The 18,739-nt window shown below is 33.3% G+C and overlaps 1 long non-coding RNA gene across 1 annotated transcript; it reads left to right on the forward strand.

The window, feature by feature from the left end:
- The first annotated feature begins 15,663 nt into the window (after nt 1-15,663).
- Nucleotides 15,664-17,324, forward strand: LOC149559280 (uncharacterized). Its single transcript, XR_016364333.1, has 2 exons — nt 15,664-15,940; nt 16,639-17,324. It is a non-coding gene; the product is annotated as an uncharacterized LOC149559280 (long non-coding RNA).
- The last annotated feature ends 1,415 nt before the right edge of the window (nt 17,325-18,739 follow it).

An 18,739-nucleotide genomic window follows, 5' to 3' on the forward strand; every position in this document is an offset into this window, starting at 1 on the left:
TACATCTTTTCATGATTACAAATAATCTTTCATCTCATAGTCTTCATAAATTTCCATATGATGAACATATGATTATGCATGACTAACCAATTCATCTTCAACATGTCTTCAACCTCCATGTCATCTGACTCAATAAAATTCCATCTCTATTAGGTGATAAATCCAAACACCCTTACCCACTTTCTAGAAACATTGTCTGAAAGTTGCCTTCACCAAATTCTTCATAACTCTGTCCAACCTTCATATTTATGTACATTCTCTTAATTTTAGCATCTATACATAGTCTATAACATAATTTTGCAAATGTGCATAATTTGATCATCAATCCTTGAACTGCACAAAGCTAGTCTATGTCTTCTACTTTGCTAGTCTTCACAAAATTACCAATATATTAACATCAACAACAAACTTTGTCATGAATGCAACACATAATCACTAAAACATGTATCCAAAACTTCTAGGATAGTCCCCCATAGGAATTCCATCAACATTCATGCTAAGAGTGGTATGTTTAAATTATTTTTGATTTATAGATTTTTAATATAAATTTAAACATTTCTCAATTAAATTGATGACATTATTATTATTCTCATATTTTATATTGTATATTTAATTACTACCTTAATTTTTTTAATAGCCTTAAGATGGATGGAGTTGTCTTTATATTTAGTATATTATTTGTACCTTGGTAGTTCAGCTTTTACTAATGAAATTTTAGGGTTTTCATTATATTTTTTTTTAGATGGAGCAATCAAATATCAAGAATTCCTAAACCATTTATCTCTCAATAAATGGTTATTAAATTCTTATTTAATGTAGAAGAACTCCATTGTGTTATATGTTGAAAAATCTTTTTATGTGTTTTCTTCTAAATGGTGGACTAATACTACTACATTTTAAATACAATTTGAATGATGTCACTAGTACATTTTGACTCATTTTTTGACAAAAATTGGTCAAATTTTCAACTCATGTTGGTAGAATGTTTGACCAATGCTTTTTCATTATTATTTTCATCAAAAATTAGACTAATTTTTGTAGGTGTCTGAATTTTGATGATGCATTTGAACAAAAAAGGCAAAAAATGCTCTCCCTTGTTATGAAGACCATTGGTCAAAGTTTTCACCAAGTTTGGTCAAAATGTAAATCAAAGCATTGACCAAGATGAAAAACTAGCAAAAAAATCTTCGTTAATGCATTGGTTGAAATTTCCACCAAACATTGGTCCTAAGTGTTGCAAAATTGCATTTTGCAAGAAAAGTTGCTCACAACTTTTTGCCAATTTAGACATTTTTTCAAAATCATTACAACTAGTCTTATAATTACTCAAACCAACTAGGTATTGTTTTGGGATGATTTATTTGGATGCTAATACCCTCTATGAAGTCAGTGGTGTAAGTAGGTGTACATTCAATAAGTTTTTGAGACCAAATATACAAATTTTCTAAGCATTTTGTTGTTGTACATAATTGTATGGATTGGGAGACCAAATCTAGTTGCATGATTTGAAAGTGTTATAAGTCTAGATTACATTACATTTGATTTCATTTTGATAGGTTCAATCTAAAGTAAGTTAGAGAGTTTTTATTGCAAGTAGGTTTAAAAACCCTTAAATTGAAGGTTTCAAGCAAGATGTGGCCCTAACCTGCAATTTTATAGTTGGTTTTGATGGCCTTCTAGGATTTGCAAGGTTAGCCCATATCTATTTTAAGATTTCAAAGTTATAGATTTTTCTCAGGTGATTCAGGGGTTTTATGAATGTGCACTAGACTGGAAATTACTATGCATTCATCCATGAAAGTGTTGATTTTGTGTACATAACTTGGAATGGAGCCGTATAACTTGGTGGGTGGCCATTTCTTGGTGAAAAAGGTTAGATAAGACCTCCTACAACAATAAACTAGTCCTCAGTACCCATCCTTTCTCATTTCCAAGTGATCTAGGCTTGATTTGGCTAATTAGGTATGTGAGGCTTGCATAGGTTCAAGGGTGCTGGTCTAGGTTGGAGAGTTGGTGCTTTGGGGATTTGTGTAATTTCCAAAAGGGTATTTGTAAGCCTAGTTTTTATACAATAAACAAGATTATGGCTAGTATGGAGGGCACATCAATGATTGATGGAAAGAGTGAGACTTTGGTGGCTTACCATGAAGTTGGACATGCAATTTGTGCATAAGTACACAAAACTAAATATCTATTGGTACATTAGTATATGCTTTTATGTAGACCCTTCACATATGTATGAAGCACAAGTTGGAAGTTTAATTTACAATAATATATGATATCAATGTGTGTTTTAGAGGAAACTAAATATTGTTTTGGCAACTATTACAAGGTCAACATGATGACCCCTAGACATGATCTAGTTCAAAAATTTACTCTTGTACATCAAGGACAAAGACATGGTATTACATGGGTTTTGCCTAGAGATGATCAAAGTCTTATTACCAAGCATCAAATGTTTGCTTGGATTGTGGGGGCTCTTGGTGGCAAAGCTACATAAGAAGTCATATTTGGTGAACCTAAGGTCACATCAAGTGTAGTCAATGACTTGTAGCAGGAAACACAAATGAAAAAACAAGTATTTTTCTCTAAGTAGAGATTGTAAAGCATTCCCAAATGCACATAAAATCCAAAGCTGAATTATATTAATCATTAATTCTATAACTGATTTTTTAAAATATGAAATTATATCTATCTATAGACAAGGGCAAAATTCCTCCAATATGTTGAAGCTTGCCGATTGCAATAGAGAGGAGAAACATACAATCTTACGACTAATTAGTGATTCATCTAGATTCATTATTTATGAGGGATAGAAGAAAGTAACAAAGATTATTTAAAGACCTATGCAATGTATAAGAGAAGGATTGGTTCATCATGAAAGACTAGTTCAAAATGAAGCACGCTTTTGATCCATGCAAAGTAGTTGGAGAAATAGAAATATATCACCATTTAAACATAGGAATTACAAAATGCTCAAAGTTAAAGGTTCTCTACCACAATATGGATAAGCACAATTCCAAATAAAGAAAGAATAATCTTGGTGTTGCACATGAATGTATCATGATTTGATGATTTTTACATGATGCAAGAAAAGGATTTGTAGGAATATATTGATATTCAAAATGTATCACAATTCACACCTATTTCATTCACATTCCATAATATTCTACATTATGCAAAGTCCTTATTCAATGGAAAGAAGAAAATGATAATTTAAAACTAAATCAACACTACATCCATGATATACTTCATTGATGTTAATAAAAGGAGGTCCATTAGTACCATATTCTTTTAATTTCAATTTAATAACAAATTCATAATATAGCATTAGGAATTAGTAAAATGTGGTACTAAAATTTATCTCTTTTTATTGTTGGACTCCATAACATTCACACAATCATTATGATATACGAGTATTTAGGTATCAAAAAAATATAATCTCACTTAGTAAAATCCTAATAATCACATTATATAAAATTATTCAAACTACTATTATCTTTTATGTGGGGAATCACCATCTTCCACACACATGTGTAGAAAACATGTAATACAGCCAACCAAATGCATCCATTCTCTCTTAGATCTGAGCCGAGCCATAGAAAGGAAGTTGACCAGTACAAAATAACTACCTATAAAATCAAAAAATGTGTATGCTTGACCAATGGTGATCATTTTTACTTCAACCAACCCTTGTCTCAATTCTAAAAAAGAAGACTATTTTGGATGGTCGAAAGTATAAAATTGATCATTAACTCTCTAGATTCTCTAAAAACAACTTATTTTGGGTGGTTAACAAAATATGAAAATTGATCATTAATGTTTGGTTCAACTATTTTTACAACTTTAATGCACTCTTCCATATACAAAACTAATCATTCAATTATTTTTGCTACTTTCCATAAACTCCCAAAAATGTCCATTGGAAGTAATGCCTTTTCCTCCAACCTTCACATTGTGAGGAAACATACCAAACAATACTAAACAACATCATGCATAGTGATTATCTCCATGTCAATTAATTTTGAAAAAAATTAGTTATTATTTTTTGATTCTTTGTGTATGATGTATATAAAAAAAAAACTAAATATTGGTCTTTAAACATGCATTACCATCCAAATCCAAATTCATGTTCCTACACTTTCTATAGTAAAGTAAACAAGGATTCTATGGTACCAAGATTGTATAGTATTTAAAGTATTACTAAACAAGGATTGAATCTTATCAACAACAGGACTTACACAGCTATGGAATCAACATATTGTGGGAATTCTAGCTAATCATATGGAGTCATTCCCCATATTCTCATACTATTGTATCTCATCAAACAGAATCTTAGTTTCAAGAAATATTTCCTTAGTCTTGGAATGTTCCTCTGATGGACAAAAAAGCCTTTTTTGGTTTACAAGCTCAAATGGAAAGGCTCAAGAGCAAGGCAACTAAACACTGAGAAAAACAATGTAGGTTCTTTTACTACAAACAAGATTTATGAAGCACAAATATGCTATGAATGTTTCTTGTAAGAAGCCTTCAAAACCTTTCAAGTGCTACCATGGTTATGGAAATGAGTTCATTGTAGTGTATACATGGTGTACACTTGAAAAATATAAATACTTAGTAATCAAATTTAAATCTCACTCTATATTGGGGGGTTTTGGCTAAAATTTTTGAATCAGTGGAAGCACTAGAAATGGTGCTTATTTGAAAGTTGAGTGATTTGATAGTCTCATGTGTTTCCAATGAAATCTATAGATCAATAAAAAAAAATTATTATCATGCACCTCAGAGTTTTGATCAAAATATCATGGCAATGTGCCTACAGGGTTGCGAAGATTGTATAATAGAGATAATGTTTGAGTTAGAATCTTATGGAAGATGTATAATTTTTAACTTGATTTAAGTAACACTTACATTGATTTTCAAATTAACAATTATAGATGATGTTTGAGACTTATTTTTGTAAATCTTTGTTAGGTGTTGAGGAACTTTCCTGATTGCAATTATATTTTTTTCTTTTTTAATTTGATTCAAGTAAGGCTTACACTTATTTTCATATTATCAATTTTAGATGAATTTTCAGGCTTATTTTCAGGTTTAGAATGTCACTAAGTAGTTATATTTCAAGCCCAAAACTTATATCACAATTTTTTTTTTATGTCATGATAGTTCAAATCTTAAATTTTTTTGCAATGACTAAGGATTATTCACATTCTAAGATACAATATTATACATGGAAGTAGTCATTTGACTTTATCTTATATCAATTTTCTTACCATCTTAAAATTATAAGGATTAAGGTCAAATCCATTGTTCATGGTTGAATTTCATATTGTTAAATTTTAAAAACTCATGGACACCAAATTCTTTCAATATTCAGATAAATTAGGTTTTGCTATGATAAAGAACATTTGGTTGACTTTAATACTTTTATAACCAAGTGTTCAATATTTCCATGCTCCTTGAAAAGCTCATTTTAATCCTAGAAAAACCCAATTTATCTAAACCATCTGTCAAGACTCTTTCTAATAGAATCTAGTTCTAATAGACTACTATGAACCATGATTGTATTACTACTACAGAAAAATCTATTGGGGAATAAGTGGAAACGATTTTTTAAACTTAGAAATTTCAAACTATACACTACATAAACCATACAAAAGGAGATATTAACCCAAAAAAATGAGAAAAACTTCTATCTGAATGCTAAAGATTGTTTTATTTTTTATTTTGAATATTGATTCAAATAAGAGTTAATTTTCTATGGCTAAAAATATTATATTGTTAATTATATTTTGAATTACTTATATTGATTCATAATCTTCTGATAATGAATTTTTATAAATGATTTGAAATGTCAATAAAAAAATTAATACATGATGCAACCTAGAAGTTATTCATGATTACTTTACTATTCAAAATTCAAATTTAAGGTGACACAACAAATCATTTAATTTATATAAATCCTCAAAAAACTAAAGAATAGATTCAATAAGCTGCAATATGATAAACCCAATTGAAATACTTGTGAACAACTTAGATTTTTGGGTAAGAGGGATGATGAAATGTTTAATAAACTCACCTACAAATAGCTTCTCATTTTTTATTATTGAGTGAAATTCTTCTAAGAGAAGGATGAAGGAAGAAGTATCTTGTCTTTTCTTACCTCTATAAAATGGGCTTTTTATGGAGCATGGAAATATTCAGATAAATTGGGTTTTGCTGAGATAAATTCCTTCCAAGTGCAGACACCAAATCTCCAATGGCAACTCAAAATGCAAATGTAAATAACCATATAAGGGGATTGATCGATGCAAAATGCTAGCTCTTACCTAAAATGGCTCATATGCATGCAAACTACATCAAACTAGCTCCTCCAGCCAAAAAAGAAAATTTGATGCCAATTTTTAAAAAAATTATGAATAAGATAAAAAAATTAAAAAATTCATAGGCCAATATGGCCTTTGGTTGAAAAACAAGGGGAAATGTACTAGTGTGTATTGAATCTTTTAAGATTGGATGGGTATGTGTTTTGGTTTAAATGAACAATAATCAAAGTGGAAGGGTTTAAGATGTTAAGTATTAATTTTGTGAGAGTCTCCTTAAATAATGAAAATAACATTTGCATCCTTACATATTATAGATTCTTCAATAGACTCTAGAATTAAAAATATGGAACACAGTAACTTGTATCAAGGAGTAAATTATAAAAACAAAAAAAAATTCAATTTCTATAATATAAATATAATCGTTAATACTATTATGCATGGTGAGAAAGTTTTTATGATTTTGAACTCCACATATTTCTATAAATTTTGAACGTGAAAAGTGCATATTCAATTGAAATATCTTAAGTATATTTCATACTGCTTAAAATTAATGCAAAGCATATTTAAAATATTTTAAAATGAAATATAAAATTTGCATAATATAATTTTTTATTACAAATTTCTTATAATTGAGAGTAGATTGGACTATTAGAATTCTAAGGAGACTCTAAGATATTTAGTTTTTAAATAAATCTTAACAAAATATAATTCTATCTAATATTTTTTTAAATCAATTTCTCTTCCTATACTTTTTTTGTTCAATAGTAAACCAGTTTGAAGGACAATTATAAACCCTAAAAAGAGAGGAAAACCACTTTGAAATGTCCCTTTTCTGATTTTTTTATGAGATTTCCAACCTCTAATCAGATCTTTAAAATCAAACAGCTAATATCCCAAAGATCCACCAAATTCCTCAAGAAACCCCAAATCGGGTATGCTGAAAATAGTGCTAAAAGCTTCACAACTTCACAAATTATTAATGAATCTGAAAATGGAAATTTTTACAGAACTTTCAGCAGCATAACAGCCTACAAATTGACATTTCTAGATCCGTATAGCCTTTACACAACAGCTCAAAAATGTAGGACCAAAACTATGCTCATCGGGCTCCGAAATAGCACAAAATATGCCCGGAAACACCACAAGAACACTAATAATCTATCTCAGAAGTTTAATCACGTCCCAATATATATATTCAGATCTATTTTAACAGCTTAAAGTATAAAATACAGCAGCAACCAAAACTGATATGAAATACTCAACCGGAAACACCAAACTCTTACAAAAATACACCCGGAAACTCACAAATCTACACTGTTCAGCACAAAGGCAAACTCTGTATGAGCATGCACATGGAATGGCTTCAAACTCCCGTCCTTAGCCTTCCTGGAAACCTGCAAACTCCCGTTCTTGGGTCTCCCTGGAAACCTGCAAACTCCCGTTCTTGGGTCTCCTTCTCCACAGGTTTGGCAGCCTCTGAAGAATAACAAAGAATGAACCAAAAATCAAGTTCTGGAATCCCCCCAAAATGCCTCCAAACCTCTTTAAAAAGGGCATAACTATAACTCATGTCCAAGAGAGGTTAATGAAACATATTTTAATAATAATTATCATTTATTAGTCCAACGGTTTCCAAAGATTAACTCCCTTTTTCTGAAACTTCACTTTCTTGGGCCTGCCTGTCTTAGCAAAGATTATTATTTTTAATTATTTGAAAAGGGGACATGACAAGTCCTCCCCTCCCAATCATTGCTTGTCCTCAAGCAATGGCTGAACAATAAACCAATCAATCCACCTGGATCCCAAATGTAGTCATGAACTATACTACTACCAATTAACATAGGCTCCTGCAAGATCCTCTGCAATATGACCAAGAGGAATCCATAATCAAACTGGCAATTATAGCTCAACCAAACTCCAAAATCACCATTACCACAGTCAAAAACCCATGAGACACAAACTCTTAGAATATCAAAACCCAAGTAAAGTGGACTACCAACATAGTAAATACCAGCAATGCATTCCACTGGCCTATATGGAATGTACAATCCAACTCTGCAACAATGGTGAATGCTCTCAAATGAAACTATACCAAGTATGGAGAATCCACACACTGTACAACTCCTGTAGTCAACACAACTCTGTAGATCATTGGCCATTGTCTCATAACCATAACTCCCATGCACCCCTGATGGTGAAAAGCCATCACAAGATAAAAAACAAGAAATGGAACCCAAACCAAATTTCCCTGCCATCAACTCCTCAGCATAAGGATCAATTGTTAACTGATGTACATACCCTGCAATATAATGTTGATTAAAAAAACCAACCTCAGTCAACAGCTCACCATGAACAAGTGAGACAACCCACTGTGACTGATCACTAGCTAAGTCAGGAGATGTCATAGCCAAAGGAGTAGAATCAATAACAACACTTGCTGAAGCATCACTCCAAAACTCCTGCTCTAAGTCATGTATTATCAAGCTATCAACTACAGAACCTATCGCCATGTCGTGCCCATCACAACTCTCATCTCGAGGCATCAAACTATTCCATAACTGATGATAAGCACTAGGAACCAAAGTACATCTCTGTATCATAATCTCATCAACATGGTCATCAAAGGTAAATTGATGAGCGTACCTCACAGTGTAATGCCGATAGAATGCGCCAATCTCAGTCAGTGGCTTAGACTGTAATCCAGATGAAACTAACTGCAATTGATCATCAACCATGTTGGAACTGACTACTACCTCCAAAGATATCACCAAGGGACTAGTATTACTAGCAGGAACCATGCCAATTGTCGACTCACCAACATCACACATGACCTTTGATACATCTCTAGTCTCTGTGCCTTCAGTACTAGAGGCCACCACCCTATCAGGCATACAATAATCTTCTACAATACCCAACTCAACTAAACCTGACTCTAGCGGGAATGAACTTGATATGCCAATGTTAGTATCAAGGATGGATGCATCCCCATCTCCACTGTCTCTGACAATCTCAGCCATGGACATCCTCGAATCACCAAACACCATAGCTTGTGACTGTATAGAATCAGATAAAGACTGTAGTCGCTCTAACTCCATGGTCACCTTAGCCAAATGAAACTGTGACTCCTTGAAAGCCAACTGTGTACTCTCAAGAATCTTAGAAGTCACCTCAAGCTGCTCAGTAAGCTCACTCACCTCATCTTCCTTGGCCAACAATGCATCATATGCTGTAATACCCCACTCCATAAGATAATCTCTGTCAGCTACCAACTGCATATAATTCTGTCTCAAAATCTGAATAGCCTCCCATAAAGAGTGGATCTCTATCAAGGAAAGATAACTTCCTTCCTGCTCATCACTAGTAGGAGAACCCCATCCATAAACTGCTAATAACTGACGAGCAGCATCAAAATGTTGGCAAGTGATAGCAATGTCTCGGTCACTAACTCTCAACTGATTAGACACATGATGGCATTGGCTTGACTGTCTCCTACAAACCTCCTTTGATGCACTGTCTAAAAGAGTATCCTCAAAGTTACTAGTCTCTAGAGTATTACCATCCATGTCCTGTGAATCAACTCTAAAGCTCATATCAACATACAGAGTATCAAAAACTGTAGCACTGCTGTCCAACTCCTTTGTACCCAAAGAAACTAAGTCTTCAAAATTTCCCACTACATCCTCCTGGATGTCATCAATGCCAATATGATCCTGGGACTCATCTGTACACAGTGCCAAATATGAAAGATCATCAACACATTCCAGCAAGTATGGTCGACTGGATATATGAACAAAGCCCAACATTGGTGTATAAAAACTAATACCAACATCAGAAAAGATACTGGCACAAGAAAAGACAACACCGTGTAATCTGCTAATCAAATCCATGATAGCACCCAAACAAACACTGCTACCAAAAAGTGTTAAAGATCTCCAGTCAACTGGATCCCAAACACCAATATAAAAATCTCGAGTCCATATCAGTAAACTAGAATCAACTAGTAACTCAAGCAAACTCCTCACCTGAGTAATATGACCAATACCAACTAACTCCACATACCTATCATGATGAGGTAATGAAGTCACAATACTATCTTCACTCACCTTCAGCTGGCGGGATAAATCATGTGAAGTACTACCTGCCTCAACCTCATGTGATGAAGCATCTAACTGTGTCTGGTACTCTTTCTCAGCAAAGTCATGAATGCTCAATGTCTGCTCATCTCTACCAAGTATCTCACCATCCTGCATAACAACATCCTCATAATCATCATCTGAACCCACTACACTGTAGTCACTGCCTGTTGTAACTATACCATCCTGAATACCTGTGGCATCACCCTTTGATGACCTGTAAACAATTGTCTCAATTTGAGTATCAAGTTGAATGTTACTATCGATCTGTGTGATATCCTTTCCCACCACCTCCTGTGGCAGAGTAGAATCTAAGACCTCTACCTGGCTATCAGCTAGTTTCTCAAAATCCTCATGCAAGTTCTTGGGAATTATGTCATTTGTCCTGTGAGAAAATCTGCCAAATAGAAATCCAGTCAACTTATCCACCTTAGCTGGGTCAGATAACATGTCATTTATACGGTGGTGCTCAACCAACTTTTTAGACATGTCATGGCTTATTTTCATAAGTTTATCTCGAATGTCTAAATAACCATCCTTTCTACTATTTTGACTCTGGCTATCAATTGTCCAAGATCGTTCCCTCTGAGACTCTGTACTATACCTGTCCATTCTGGATAAAGTAGAGTGTAACCCCAATAGGATATAACTTCTTCAAGCACCAAGAACTAACATGCAAATGATTAGAAGTAGCATGCAACCATAGATTTGGACATGCAACTGATTAGAAGCAACATGCAACCACCAAATTATGACATGCAAGATCTGGGTAGTTGTCAAAACTGACATGCAAGATCTGGGTACTTGTCAAAATTGAAATGCAAACTTCTACAACCACCAAATTCACCAAGAACTAACATGAAAATGATTAGAAGTAGAATGTAACCATAAATTTTAACATGCATCTGATTAGAAGAAACATGCAACCATAAATTATGACATGCAAAATCTGGGTAGTTGTCAAAATTGACATGTAAGATCTGGGTAGTTGTCAAAACTGACCTGCAACTTCTACAAACCCTCAGGCTGGCAAGATCATGGCTCTGATACCACTGAAATGTCCCTTTTCTGATTTTTTTATGAGATTTCCAACCTCTAATCAGATCTTTAAAATCAAACAGCTAATATCCCAAAGATCCACCAAATTCCTCAAGAAACCCCAAATCGGGTATGCTGAAAATAGTGCTAAAAGCTTCACAACTTCACAAATTATTAATGAATCTGAAAATGGAAATTTTTACAGAACTTTCAGCAGCATAACAGCCTACAAATTGACATTTCTAGATCCGTATAGCCTTTACACAACAGCTCAAAAATGTAGGACCAAAACTATGCTCATCGGGCTCCGAAATAGCACAAAATATGCCCGGAAACACCACAAGAACACTAATAATCTATCTCAGAAGTTTAATCACGTCCCAATATATATATTCAGATCTATTTTAACAGCTTAAAGTATAAAATACAGCAGCAACCAAAACTGATATGAAATACTCAACCGGAAACACCAAACTCTTACAAAAATACACCCGGAAACTCACAAATCTGCACTGTTCAGCACAAAGGCAAACTCTGTATGAGCATGCACATGGAATGGCTTCAAACTCCCGTCCTTAGCCTTCCTGGAAACCTGCAAACTCCCGTTCTTGGGTCTCCCTGGAAACCTGCAAACTCCCGTTCTTGGGTCTCCTTCTCCATAGGTTTGGCAGCCTCTGAAGAATAACAAAGAATGAACCAAAAATCAAGTTCTGGAATCCCCCCAAAATGCCTCCAAACCTCTTTAAAAAGGGCATAACTATAACTCATGTCCAAGAGAGGTTAATGAAACATATTTTAATAATAATTATCATTTATTAGTCCAACGGTTTCCAAAGATTAACTCCCTTTTTCTGAAACTTCACTTTCTTGGGCCTGCCTGTCTTAGCAAAGATTATTATTTTTAATTATTTGAAAAGGGGACATGACACACTTAGAATAGGAATGTGAGTGAATAGTTGACCAATGGGATGCTTGTAGCTGAAAATGATCCCTCCACCAAGAAACTATCTAAGGAAGAGAACCTACAGCCACTTAACTCTTCTTAACATCAACAACCTAGATATGAAGGATGTGCCTCCACCTAGAAAGAGCTCCTGCCTCAAAAGAAAACTAGAAAGAAGAGAAAAACAAAAAGAATGTAGCATCCACCATAAAGAAACCAAGAAAAAACTCACCTCCATAGAGAATGACTCGCTTAATAAAAGCCTTGTAGGGAGATAACTACCTAGGGTAGACCATTAGAAAGAAAAAAAATGAATGGAGGGAACAAGAATGGCCCTCAACAAAACCCATCCTCCAATGAGAAAAGGCACCAAAGAACAAGGAGGAGATTAGAGCCACCTCAAAGCCATGAAATTGAGAAGAGAAGATAGAGAATTAACAAAGAGTAGAGGAGAGGAAATAGATACATGAAGGTGCCAAAAGCAACACCATAAGAAAGGCACTATAAAAGGCCTCCTCTATCACCAATAATACAACCTAGAGAGAAAAGGGCATACCATCACTAAAAAGATAGGTTCCCTAAGAACCTAACAACCTATCCCTAGCTCTAGGGGACTTACTAGAGATGAGATGACTGACAAACCGATATAGCCAAAATTCCTCAAATAATTAAGATAAACATAAGAGAGAAAGAACACAAAAATAAATATTAGAACTCCAAATTATTCATTATTCATCTTCCCAATTCTCTTCTACTACTATGAGAGGAAATCAAAATTTAAATACTAATTTGAAATTACCATTTTTGGCAGTTTTTTCATTAAACTATTTTTCACCATTTTTTGGTAATTTTAAAAAACTACTCAAAAAAAGCTTTTTTTTTTAATCTTCCTAAAATTGAGATAAGATAAACTACCAACTAACATTCAAAATTGGAAGTAATATTTTGAGGTTATTAATAAAAATCAACTTTCTAAAAATTAAGAAAAGTATTAAAAGCTTTTGAAAAAGTACTAAAAGGTCAAGCATCAGAAAGTCACTAAAAGCTCCTGCATCATTCTCCTCTAGTTGAAAAAATGCAGCTCTTGCAAGTTGTTTTTGAATGTGTATAGTTTCTTTTTTTAAACTTTTCCTTCCATTGTATCAAACATTGATTTTATTAACTCAGAGGAATGCAAGTTTATTCCTTCTTCTCGGTCTTCCAATTTTTTAACATTTTATCATTCATCTTTGCATATATCACTGGATCCCTTCGTAATCCATATTCTACTCAATATCTTCTCAACTTTTAAAACCCAAAATCCCATTTCTTCTATATAAACCTTTGTACAATTATCATTTATGTCTTTAACATATAATATATCAGTGTATCCACCATTGCCACATTTAACATAATACCTTTGGGAACATTCATATACCTCATTAAAAAAATCTTAAACATATTCATTAGAAATCTCATTATAAACAACCATTTATGTTTGCTCATTCTGAACCTAAGGTTGAAAATGACAAAAAAACCCTTCCGTGACTATGTTTATCTTGGCTTCTTCAATTCTTGACGTCAAAACAGTCATTGGTATACTCATCATTTTAGTTTTTGGATATTCCTTTATTTTTTCAGTCTCTTCTATCCTTTTCTTCTTCTAAATAGTCTTCTAAATAGGCCATGTAATCTTCTTCTTGACTAATAAGTACCATTTTTGCATTTCTAATTTTGTTAGCTTTCTTAATTTTTGAAAACTTTGTTTTCATTCTCTTAACATTACTTTCAACTATAATCACCTCATCTCTCTCTCTCTCTCTCTCTCTCTCTCTCTCTCTCTCTCTCTCTTATTTTCTTTTCTTCTTTCCTCTTCTACAAATACTTCATCAATAAATCCAACTCTTCAAATGAGTCGATCCTTTGCCACAACTTGATCTTTTCTCTTTTCTATCCTAATTTTTGGAATCTAGTTCCTCTTCTCAACCTGCATAAACATAAACTCATAATCACAAATATATAAAATTATTATTTTCCTAGACCTTCTGAGCTCTGATACTAGATGATATAGCCAAAATTTCTCAAATAATTATTAGAAACATAAGAGAGAAAGAACAAAAAAAAAAAATATTAGAACTCCAAATTATTCTTTATTCATCTTCTCAATTCTCTTCCCCTACAATGAGACAAAATACTAATTTGAAATTATCATTTTGGGCAATTTTTCATAAAACTATTTTTTGCCATTTTTTGGTTTTTTTTTTAAAACAACACAAAAAAAGCTAATTTTTTTTTTTTAAGTTTCCTAAAACTGAGATAAGTTGAACTACCAACTAACATTCAAAATTCGAAGTAATATTTTGAGGTTATTAATAAAAATCAACTTTTTAAAAACTAAGAAAAGCATTAAAAGCTTGTGAAAACTACTAAAAAATCATGCATTAGAAAGCAACTAAAAGCTCCCGCATCACAAACCTAGAGAGTGGTAAGGTATCAGAGGACCTTAAAACCCAAAAATACTCCAACTGAAAACAAATGCCAAAAGCATCACTCCTACGAGCTAGCCAAAGACCCCAAACAAAAGCGCAAAAATTACCCAAGAAGGGCATCGACATGTCGATGGGGAAGAGGTCAAACACCCCCAACCTGTAACCACATGGCACCCATAAACAACATAAGAAAACCATAAAACTAGACTACACCTCTGGAAGAATGAGTCAAGAGACACTCACCCACACAACCACTAAGCAAGCTAAAGACAGAGCAATGACCTTTCAAATCCATCTAGGTCTAAAATTCTTTCACTCCTCTCTTGCTGCTTGAAACCCTAGCTCTCCTGCTCATTCTACTTTTACTTTATATTCAACTATTACAATTTTGTTTTCAACTATATTATTAAAAACTCTATTTAAAACAAAAATGTGAATGTGCCCATTAATCGGTCCATTTGTTAATTTATTGCCAAAATAATATCAATTATATGATTATAATCACTTCAATTAGCTTGGAGGTGGGAGGGGACTTAAAATATATGAATTAAGAACATCCCTTTTTAAAAGAAGTAAACATACATTAAATTTATTTTTAAAAACGTACAATGAGTAACCCATCACAGTCATCTTTGTCATAATTAGCTCCATTGTAAATATCTCAAAAGGTAAAGTGAGAAAGCAAAAGCATAACCGACACTCCACTCTGCTTTTAAACTTTTAAAGGCAATATATGATCGGATTGTTCACGGAAAAGCGCAAATGTGAGGAAGGCAACCAAAATTGGTGAGAGTAGATGGGCACCATGATCTTCTCCCCCTCTCTAAAATACGAACATTAAAATAATGGTTGTCAATACTTAAAACATTAGAAACCCCAACGATGATGTCAGATCGACGTAACGGGTCAAATATGATGTAATGTTAGAGAATTATCAAAACAGGGTAGATGGTTTCTCTTTCAACATTCAAAGTGGGTCTTCTGGTTTTTGGAATGGCTGTTAGACGATCATAGTTCACAAGTAAAAGACGGGTGAGGGACATTCATATGTTTTTTTTCTCAATATTAAAATTGGGTCTGTTTCTTTTTTCTATATTGAAATTGAGTCTGTTTCTTATTCTATATCACTACAATTGGGTCCTTTGGTTTATGATACTTGGTGTCGATATTCGTGATTTTGTATTGAAATATAGAAGAAAAGCATTTTTCTGTTACTTTCTCCATATTATAATTGGGTCTTATTTATTTTCTCATATTAAAGTGGATCTGATGATTTAAAGCAATTGTTGTTGATCTTCGGAATCTGTGAATTGAATGAGAGGAAAAAGACGTTCTTATGTTACTATCTCTGTGATACAATTAGATCTTATTTCTCTTCTTATATTAAGAGTGGGTTTTCTGATTTAAGAAAATTGGTACTGACATTCATTATTACCAAGTGAAATAAAGGTGAAAGACAGCTATTTGATTCATTTCTCCATATCAAAAATGGTTCTGATTTCTTTTTGTATATCACAATTGAATTTTGTTGTTTATATACATGCTACAATTGAATCTCTGATGACGAAAATTTGTACTGGTATTCATAAGTTGAATTGAAAGACATTCATGTGAATTTTGTTTATATATTTAAATTGGATCATGTTTCCTATATCACAATTGAATCTTATTTCATTCTCCGCAATACCATTGGGTCCTCTGATATAAGCAAAATTTGTATTGGCAATCAGGTAAGATGTGGTGTGTGTTTGATCTGATATGTTGTGCAGTTTCATACATTCCTTCCTCCACAAGAAACCTGCCCTTAATGCTCATACAGCTTTCCCGTTTTGCTCGCGGACTGTACGGCTATATTCTCAGCAGCGCCTCAGACATGCGCGAGAGTTTCATGCAGAGGAATTATATGCCGCATCAAGCTTGGGCTGCTGGTTATGTGGCCGTTGGTGCCATCCCCTTGAACTATCCTACAGCTGCCTGCTTTCTTCACTGACACTCAATCTGCATCTTGAATCTTCCTCACTGAAAATATGTACACTTGTATATGTTGCTGGGCTTTCCGATCATGGAAATTATAGTGTCTTGCGTTTCCTTAACTTGTGCAGAATTTAATGTTTTTTCAGGGGAGAAATACATGAGAGAGATTGATTTCCAGAATGTTAGTTTGATAGGACACTGTTGTAAAACTGTAATGGATGATGAGGGTTTTTAAGAATACTAATAACAATTTATTGTTTATAGAGAGAATAGCAACGTATGGTGCCTAACATTCTACTAGTCCCTACCAACTTTAGTGTTTGTTTAGGAGAAAGTTGTTCCCTTGTATGGATGGCTTGTTTTATTGGACAATGCTGTAAAATTGTAATGGAGGGATTCAATAATATATTCATCTTAGCATTCGTTTGATTTTGCACAGAAATTATTTTTGTTTTGTTAAGATTTGTTCTTCTACTCAAATTAAATTCAATTGACCAATCAATTCATATGATTTAAAATTAGAAGAAATTTCAGATGTTTATATCTTTTTTTAATTTTTCATTATTTTATAAATCACATTTTTCATTCACTCTATTAAACCATCCTATATTTGGTAGGAGAAAATTCAAATCTCTTCAATAAAAATACAACTTTATCGTTGTGAGAATTCATTAGATTTTCAAAAAAGTAATATTGTTATCTTCCACCTCACACCACTTTGGACAATATCTAATCAATATTAATTATCACAATTTATTTTTCTTACCAAGTTCAAATATAAAGTTAAGTGTTTTATATTTCTTATTTTAAATATGTTTATTAGTTTTACAATGATGTTTATTTTTGTCAATTGTAAAATGTTATCTCTTTAAGTTTACACTATGTTTTACTATCTACTATTTTACAATCTGCTCAATTTTTTTTACTACCCAAATTAATGCGAAGTGCTTTATAGTAAATTTATGTTTATATGAAATGGAAATTTGTGGAAAGAGCAGATCTTCACTTTAGACCGAAGCTTTCAGGTAGGGTTTCCATGCCAGAATAGATCAACTGGTCTTGCTAGAATCATAGGCGACATAACGACTTCAGATTTCAAATCTAGCTGGAAGCCTTTCCAAATCCTCGCATCCAAAAAGTTCCAATGTCTCCAGCGAGCAAAAGTTGCCAAAATTTGATAGCAAACTCACTAGATTTTGACAAAATTTGAGACTTAGAATTTGTAGAGAAGAGAGATTAGTGAATGTCTCGAGCAAAGATGTGAGAGAATCACAAAAGGAGAGATCAAGACGCTGCAAGGAAGTTAGGGTTCCAAAATTCAAAGGCAGATCTTCTAACCAAGTGCAGTGGCTCAAGTTCAAAATCTCCACATTTTTGAGGTTCCCAAAGTTGGAAGGCAATTCTTTAAGATTTTGGTAGCCCTAGGCAGAGAAATCTTTGAGCAAAAGGAGGTTTCATACATGTGAAGGTAGTTGTATAAGAGCTTCACATTGGTCTAATTTTAGAATTTGCAGATTAGATAGTTGATCGATTGTAGGCAATTGGGCTTCAATGTCTTGGCATCCACTCAGATCGATCTAAACTAGGGAAGAAGGATTTTGTGACATGTTTATCCGATTTGTTCATTGATAACAATTTATGAAACACAAATATGGCATAGAGTGAGAAAAGGACCAAAAAGGTCAAGTGGTTCGACTCACAAAAGGGTTATGGATTCATTACCCTTGATAATGGTGGAAAAGATATTTTCGTTCACAAGACATCAATTTGCTATAATGGATTTAGATCTCTAGCAGAAAGAAAATTGGTTGGGTTTTTTGTTGAGCATGAACGGGGTGGTAGGACTAGAGCTCTTGA

Source organism: Cupressus sempervirens, chromosome 5 (genome assembly GCF_028749045.1).
Source record: "Cupressus sempervirens isolate cs-2001-9-10 chromosome 5, ASM2874904v1, whole genome shotgun sequence".
Lineage (NCBI taxonomy): Eukaryota > Viridiplantae > Streptophyta > Pinopsida > Cupressales > Cupressaceae > Cupressus > Cupressus sempervirens.